The sequence below is a fragment of the Rousettus aegyptiacus genome, unplaced genomic scaffold (assembly GCF_014176215.1).
Source record: "Rousettus aegyptiacus isolate mRouAeg1 unplaced genomic scaffold, mRouAeg1.p scaffold_m13_p_4, whole genome shotgun sequence".
Lineage (NCBI taxonomy): Eukaryota > Metazoa > Chordata > Mammalia > Chiroptera > Pteropodidae > Rousettus > Rousettus aegyptiacus.
In genome coordinates, this window is record NW_023416307.1 from 56,835,818 (window position 1) to 56,842,920 (window position 7,103).

At 41.9% G+C, this 7,103-nt stretch overlaps 1 pseudogene; it reads left to right on the top strand.

Moving 5' to 3' along the window:
- The first annotated feature begins 2,727 nt into the window (after window positions 1-2,727).
- LOC118602554 lies at window positions 2,728-2,846 on the top strand (annotated as a pseudogene).
- The last annotated feature ends 4,257 nt before the right edge of the window (window positions 2,847-7,103 follow it).

A 7,103-nucleotide genomic window follows, 5' to 3' on the forward strand; every position in this document is an offset into this window, starting at 1 on the left:
CCCATCCTCTGTCTTTGGAATGTACATTACGCCCACTGTTCCCACGACTGGAGCCATTTTCAAGTACACGGCCTTGAGAGAGCAAGGTGTTGTTGAGACCATCTGGTTTGAATATGTGACTGAACCCAGTTTTAATGTCTCTGTATAAACTTAAGATTCTGGAGACAGGGTGCAGAGATCTACTTGTCTTGCCGCCACCCATGACAAGGCTCATATGTAAGTTCCCTTGCTTATTAAAACCGCCACCTACCAATCTGGAGTGGTCTGCTTCTTTCTGCAGTCTCTCATTGCCCTTTGTGTGCAGGGGCCAGTTTGCAAACCAATACTAGGGACACATATTCAGTGAACAGAAAACTCCATATGTGTTTGAGGTTACAGCTAGATTTTTCTTCTATACCACACCATACTTTCTCATCTAAAGTTCCTTCAAGTAGTCAAGTTCTTTCACATGAAACTACTGTTTGGGTCCTTGACAAAATCAATTTCCAGCTTTTTCTTCTTTAACTTTAAACATCTAGGGTAAAATACATCAAAGGGAAGAAGACAAACTCCTACCTTCTGAAATTTTCTCCATTGCTTTGTTAATGAGCTCATGCCCATGAAGTAGTTTCATGACTTTAATGTATTATTATTGTTAGTTGAGCACAATTATCCACTCTAGGCTTTTTGACTGGAGCTAAACTTGTTTCATTTCAGATGCCCATGAAATTCTGCATTCTCTTTCTTTATTCTCTGCTTCCACTTAAATTATGAAACCATTTCCAAGATCTGTGAAAACTGCTCTATAAGGCTTTGGGACAGTCAAAAGAAACCTGAAAACTCTGTTCTGGAAGATATTGCCTAAGGTCAAATAGTGGGAGTATAATACAGGCAGGAATGAACGGCATCCCGTATACCGTTACAGGATGGGAGTTCTTTTGTTTAGAGGGGGGAAAACAGCTCTGATGTAGGAAAGGTAAAAATAGGTAATCTCTCTGTTTATAAAAAACCAAACTTTTATTTTATTTTATTTTATTTTATTTTATTTTATTTTATTTTATTTTATTTTATTTTATTTTGACTCATTTTCTCAATAAAGCATATTAAAAGGTCTCTGGACAAAATGCACTTCTACACACAAAAATTGTACTTGCAATGAAAGTTTTTCTTTTAAAAAAAAGGATTGTTAACACTTCATAGAAAACTTGGAAAAGTATTCTATTTAGAGGTAGTTTTGCTGACTCAATATGTCATGCATTCGGTATTTCCTCTCTTGATTTTATTTTGGGGATATTAATATAAAACCTGTTGTTTTTTAAAAAATCTTTTTACCAATGTCACCATAATAAAAATAAATAAATAAATTAATTAATTTAAAAACCTTTTTTAGGATTATTCTGATAGTTTTGGTGGAATAATCCATAATAAAAGCAGTTTAGACACATATGTTAGTTTAAATATCCTTCCCACTCACTGGGGAAGGTAGGTGGGGTCTACTGAAATAAGATGTGAGAAGTGAGCTCAGGTGTCTCTGGGTTTCCTTTGAGTGGGAGAGGACTTTTTTTCCCTATAAGGGAATTGGGATCTAAATGAAAGGAAGAGAGTTGATAAAGGCATCCAGTGCTACTAGCAATTTTTTTAAAACCTGCTTTTCTTCCTTCTCAAAAGGGGAGAGTCCAACTGAAAGTTGCGGAGGTAGAGGGCCACCTTTTAGGAGTTCTAGATGCAGCAGAACACAAACCTTTTGATAGAATGCAAATGACTTAACAGCAATACTAGGAAACTTCTCAGAGCCAATTACCATCCCATCACTGAGAATTAGCAATGAAAGTTGATAGACTTTATCAACTTGGGGATTTTTTTTGGAGTGGAAGGGCAGCTTCAGGGAAGGGAATAAAATACTAGGAAGACGTCTATCTCTGTAATTAATTTTTCCTGATGCTATGTGTGGCTTTGTAACCAAAATTAGCTTTTCAGGACAACAGTGATGATGCAGAATCACAAAATTTCTACCTATTTATGAAACAATGTGCATATATATAAGCATGTCTTTCATCATGATATTAGAAAGGATTTCATCGACACTGTTACATAAGCTGAACTTCACACTATATGGTTAAATTTTTGCATTCGGAAAAAATACGCAAGTCTTCAATGTTCCTGAACTCTGGCAATGCATCAGATCGACCTGTTGTCCTATCCACACCTGACTTAAAAGCTTCTGGGGATAGAGCCTGAATATCTGCTGTTTACAAAATTTCTACAAGTGACTGTACCCAACCACTTTTCCATGTTATAAAACGTGTCCCAGAACTAAAGTGAAGGATATGGGCAGAAATAGAATAGGATACATTCTTCCCTCTAGAAAAGAACATCTGTGAGAAAAAAAAGTCTCAAAGTATACATTACAATTTAAAAAATCTTTGATAAAAATATTCGAGCAATTGTCATATGAATACACAAGTGCTCTGTGGCACCAACACAAGTAATTATTCAATTATTAGCTACATTCAAGGAATATCTGTCCTGCATCTTGCACTCTCCTAGGCTCTATATGGTTTCAAGATAATTGACAGGTGTGTTTACAGTCAATTTGGAAAAATATGATACTAACAAAGAAATAAGAGATTGATTCTTTAAAGCAATACAGAAACAAATAGAAAGATATTATAGTTAGATACAGTATATATTTCAGTGAAATGTTTAGGCATCAAGAAAAATTTGAGATAACTTCCAAATAACTGTTGGGTCCATGGCCATGCTCTGCTGAACAAGCCGGATCCCATCTGATCTCGGAAGTTAAGCAGGGTTGGGCCTGGTTAGTACTTGGATGGGAGACCACCTAGGAAGACCAGGTGGTGTAGGCATAAAATATAAGAGATTGTAAGCTGACAAGGTCCTTGCAATCTGTGAGGCCAACCAAGGGTTGCCTGAGTGAATAAATAAATAAATAAATAAATAAATAAATAAATAAACTGTCGGAATCCATTCTAAGTATAGGGTAGGGAGATCACAAAGTATGTTTAACACACTTCTTGGCTCTGGAAAATTCAAATCTCAACTGTATGACCTTAGCAGTCATGTGACTTTTCTAGGACTCCTTTCCTTACCTAATAAAGGTGCTTAGGCTAATAAGTGGTCTCCACAGCGGTGTAGAGTAGGGATGGGGAGATTATTTCCCCAGGGAACATGTGGACTACCTAGAGATATTTTTGATGTACACAACTTAGGGGTGGGGTTGCTAGTGGCATCTAGTGGGTAGAGGCCAGGGATGATGCTAAATAGTACAATGCACAGGACAGTCCCACACGACAAAGACTTATCCAATTTAAATGCAATAGGGCTGAAATTGAGCTTAAAGATTTCTCAAAGCTCTTACTTTGTTGTTCTTCGATAATGTTCCTTAATCATTAGAAGGCACAAGAATCGCCTAGAGAAATTAGTTAAGTTCAATTATTAGACCCCTATGTCCAAATATGTTGGTCTTTGACTAAGTAATCTGGATTTTTAGTATGTACACTAAGTGATTCTATTGTATTTGAGTCCTCAGATTACATTTTGAGAAACCTTATTAAGATATACATTGTCGTTGAAGAAATCTAGGTTGATTCTTGAAAAATAATGCTGCTAGACTTTATTAGTACATCATGAGTCATTCAGCAGCCTGAGGAAACTTATACAAGGTTTCACCTGAATCTACCTAGGTCTAGCTCCAAAGTCCATACTCTGACAACTATACAAACTGCCTCCTGAGAGTAGTACATATAGTCTTTGTAAGATAAATATGCAGTACATGGGACTAAAATAAGATCAGGCATTCTGGAAGACAGGATCTCCACCAGTGAGAGAAAAAGAGAATGTAAATTGTTAAAGGTAAGATAAGAGTTTCAGAGGACCTTGAATTAGAAAGTGAGGAATCTGAAATCAATCTGGTGTTTCTCAGCCCTAGTTACAGATTAGAATCACCCTGGGATCTTTAAAGCCTAATGATATGAAGGCCCCACCCCAGAGATTCTGATCTAATTGGTCTAGGTACTTCTAATCTGTACCCAGAAGACCATAGGGAACCACTGTAAATCATAAATAGGCGAGAGCCTTAAAGAAAATGTTTAAGGGGATTAACCTGATGATAATGTATATAGACAAGAATAGAGCATGGAGAATGGAGGAAGGGGATCAGCTGGGAGACTATTGTAGGAGTCTAAATGTGTGCGATAAAGACCTACACTCACTCAGGAGACAGCTTAGAAACAGCACTGAAGTCAGGAGGCTTCTTTCAGCTCTGTAGATATTACTCTTATTGGCCTGTTGGAAAAGTCTCTTAATTTTCTGTCTACATTTCTCAATAACACAAAAGAGCAAATATTGTCCCTGACTATACCATGGCATTGTTATGAGATTCAAATTAGATAATTGAAAATTAGACATTTTTGAAATTGTGATTTTGATTTGCATTTCCCTAATAGCTAGTAATGTGGAGCATCTTTTCATGTATGTATTGGCCAATTGTATGTCCTCTAGGGAGACATGTCTGTTCCGGTCCACTGCCCATTTTTTGATTGGATCATTTTTTGTTGTTGTTGAGTCATATGATTTCTTTGTATATTTTGGATATTAGGTCCTTATCGGAAGTGTTGTTAATGCACAATACGTATTCAACATATGAAAATAGTGGCAGTGGATCTGGAAAAAAGACAGCCTAGACATATTCACATTTGTGAGACTGATGACCAACTGAACTCAGGGGAGTGAAAGATATTCCAAAACAGGGGTCCCCAGCCCCGGAGCCGTGGACCAGTACTGGTCTGTGGCCTGTCAGGAACCAGGCTGCACAGCAGAAGGTGAACTGCAGGCAACCAAATGAAACTTTATTTGTATTTGCAGTTGTTCCCGCCTCAGACATTAGATTCTCATAGGAGCACTGATTTCTGGTGCCAAAGGTTGGTGACCACTCACTGTTCTGAAGGAATTGTATGATCCTTCTCACAGAAGTAGGGAAATTGGCAATAGGGAATAACCCATGATGGAAAATAGCAGTAGGTGAAGATCTGAGGTTCTCAACTAGGGGTGATTTTGCTCTCTAGGAAGCATTTGACAATGCCTGGAGACATTTTTTGGGCTGTCATGATGTCTGTGTGTTGAAGGCGCTACTGTCATCTAGTTGGTAGAGGCCAGGGATGCTGCTAAACATCATATAGTGCACAAGACAGTCTCCCACAGCAAAGAATTATCTGGGGCAATGTCAGTAGTGATATAGTTGAGACACTGGATACAGATATTACAGAATTGAAATGGGCCAATGAAATTCAGAGATTAAACGACTTGGTTAAAGTTCACAACGAGTGGAGTTCACAGTGACAGAACCAAAATTCACCTCACCTGACTGTCAGACAGTGCTCTTTAATGGGGAACCTATCCGACCTCTCACTCAATTCAGACCTGGCTCTGGGGGATTCCACTGGAAATCCTTGATACCCATCCTAGATGGGAAGTATGATTTGAGGGCTAAGTAGGCTACTGGTGAGGTCTTCATCTTGGAGTAACTAGTAGAGTTGTGTTCGATTTCCAAATAACCGAAATTAACGAGGAAACACAAAAATATAACAGAAGATATGAACAAAGAGCAAAGGACCCAGGGGGCTAAATGGAGGAAAGGTCAGAAACACCAGGGGACTGTTTTGTTTCAGTGACTTGAAATCAAGTAAAAAGAAACAGCTAACACAGTGGAATGAAGCATAAAAGTCAGGTAGGATGAGCCTTCGAACAGCCAGCCGTTAGACTGCTGAGGTGGAGGTCATGGTGACATTTAGAGGAGCATTTCCATTGAGTTGTTGGGGAAAGAAGGGCAATTTCAAAGAGGCGGAACGCATAGTGGGATAATGGAAGACACGTGGGTAGTAAGTTCCAAGCGTTTCCTCGTGCGGAAGAGATAATCAGGACTCACGGGATAACAAGGTCAAATCAAGGACTCATGAGGGCAGGGTTTTCACCTGTGTTTGCTGAGAGCAAAGGGGAATTGGCAGCAGTGGATGGACCTTGCACAGACAAGCACAGAGCTGCGGCGATACTGGGATGTGCGCACTAGATGGCAGTAGCGGGGCCCTTTCGGCTCGGTTCGCGGTCCTATAAAACGCTGCTTGTTTAAGTACAGTCGCATTTAGTTGGAGCTGCAGGGGAGTGAGGGAGAGAAGGGTAGGAAGGAGGAGAGCGAGGGAGCTTGAGGGAGAGGGGTGCTCGCTGTGTTTACACCAGACACAGGCTTCGAGCATCCATCCCAGCCCCTGGCTCGAGCTCTTGCGGAGGAGAGCGAGACTGTTCTGGGTCTGGCCGGCGTGCGGCGGGAGCCTGGTCTGTCCGGGTTGCCGGAGCCGGGAGAGCCCAGAGGGAAACCGAGGGAAACGAGCCGCGCGTTTTTCTAGAGTGCAAGCGAAGAGGCGAGAGCCGGAGCGCGAGAGGGAGCATCGAGCGCGGCGGAGACATGAGGACCTACTGGCTGCACAGCGTCTGGGTACTGGGCTTCTTCCTGTCCCTCTTCTCGTTACAAGGTAAGGAGGGATGCCCCGGCCCCGCGCGCCCCCTCCTTCCTGCTGCGGGGCTCTGGGGGGTGGTCGGTGGAGTAGGGAGCGCTCGGAAGATGGACGGAACGCGGCTTATTTACAAGTCCTGCGGTGCGCTCCCTGCACTCCCGGCTCTGCGCCCAGGCTGGGTCCTGAGGCGTGCAGGAGTGCGCGGACAGACTTGCTGCAATATCGGTGTTGGTGGGGAGATCTGGAACCGGTGTGTGTGTTGTTGGTGGTGGTGGTGGTGGGGAGTAGTAGAGGTGTGTGTGTGTGTGTGTGTGTGTGTGTGTTGGCGGGTTAGGGGCTGGTGAGAAGGGTGGTGGGGAAGGAGCAGAGGTTGCTCCTCCGTAAACTCCAAGCGCCACGGTGGTGGTCGCTGTCCCCGCGTCTCCAGTGCTGATACCACTGCAATCCTGCTCTTTCAGGAGAAAATTGGCATTAAGTTTAGGAGGGGGTTGGGTCTCACCTTGGCACCTGGTACTTATATCTCTATGCAAAATAACCCTTGCAGATTTTGCCCCGAGGCGGGGGAGTGAAGTGTTGGGAAGGGGTGGGGGGTTGAAA